Raw genomic sequence first — 1299 nt, forward strand, 5'->3', positions numbered from 1 at the left:
CATATCTTTTTGATTTCTAATTTCAAAATATTTTTCAAAAATCACTTTACTTCTTTCCCAATCATATTTTTCGAAAATCATTCTTCAATTTTTCAAAATATTTTTAAAATCTTTTTTAATTTATTTTCGAAAATTTCTTCCCCTCTTCTCACATCCTTCTATTTATGGACTAACATGTACACTCAATCAACAATTCGAACTCAATCTCTCTTGATAAGTTCGAATTCTTCTACCTTCTCCTTCTATTCTTCTTTTCCTCTGACACCTCAAGGAATCTCTATACTGTGACATAGAGGATTCCATATTTTCTTGTTCTCTTCTCTTTCATATGAGCAGGAGCAAAGACAAAAGCATTCTTGTTGAGGCTGACCCTGAACCTGAAATGACCTTGAAGCGAAAGCTAAGAGAAGCTAAAGCACAATTCTCTGTAGAGGACCTAACAGAAATCTTCAAAGAAGAAGACATGGCAGCCGAAAACAACAACAATGCCAACAATGCAAGGAAGGTGCTGGGTGACTTTACTGCACGTACTCCCGACTTCTATGGGAGAAGCATCTCTATCCCTGCCATTGGAGCAAACAACTTTGAGCTTAAGCCTCAATTAGGTAAGCTTAGAGTGGAAGTCCAAACCTTCAGACAGAAGGAAGGTGAATCCCTCTATGAAGCTTGGGAAAGATACAAGCAATTAACTAAAAGGTGTCCTTCTGACAAGCTTCCAGAATGGAGCATCATCTGTATATTCTATGATGGTCTCTCTGAATTGTCCAAGATGTTATTGGACCATTTTGCTGGTGGATCTCTTCACCTGAAAACACCTGCAGAAGCCTAGAAACTCATTGAGATGGTTGCAAATAACCACTTCATGTACACTTCTAAAAGAAATCCTGTGAATAATGGGATGACTTAGAAGAAAGGAGTTCTTTAGATTGATATTCTGAATGCGATATTGGCTCAGAAAAAAATATTGACTCAGCAAGTCAATATGATTTCTCAAAGTCTGTCTAGAATGCAAGCTGCACCAGGCAGTACTAAGGACGCTTCATCTGAAGAAGAAGCTTATGATCCTAAGAACCCATCAATGGAAGAGGTGAATTACATGGGAGAACCCTATGGAAACACCTATAATCCTTTATGGAGAAATCACCCAAATCTCTCATGGAAGGATCAACAGAGACCTCAACAAGGTTTCAACAACAATAATAATGGAAGAAACAGGTTTAGCAATGGCAAGCCTTTTCCATCATCTTCTCAGCAACAGACAGAGAATTCTAAGCAGAGCCACTCTGACTTAGCAACCAT

General features: G+C 38.1%; 1 non-coding gene across 1 annotated transcript; it reads right to left on the reverse strand.

Annotated features, from left to right (window-relative positions):
* Positions 1-607: 607 nt before the first annotated feature.
* Positions 608-715, reverse strand: LOC127743373 (small nucleolar RNA R71). The gene has a single exon (XR_008004765.1). It is a non-coding gene; the product is annotated as a small nucleolar RNA R71 (small nucleolar RNA).
* Between the last annotated feature and the right edge of the window lie 584 nt (positions 716-1299).

Source organism: Arachis duranensis, chromosome 10, assembly GCF_000817695.3.
Source record: "Arachis duranensis cultivar V14167 chromosome 10, aradu.V14167.gnm2.J7QH, whole genome shotgun sequence".
Taxonomy (NCBI): domain Eukaryota; kingdom Viridiplantae; phylum Streptophyta; class Magnoliopsida; order Fabales; family Fabaceae; genus Arachis; species Arachis duranensis.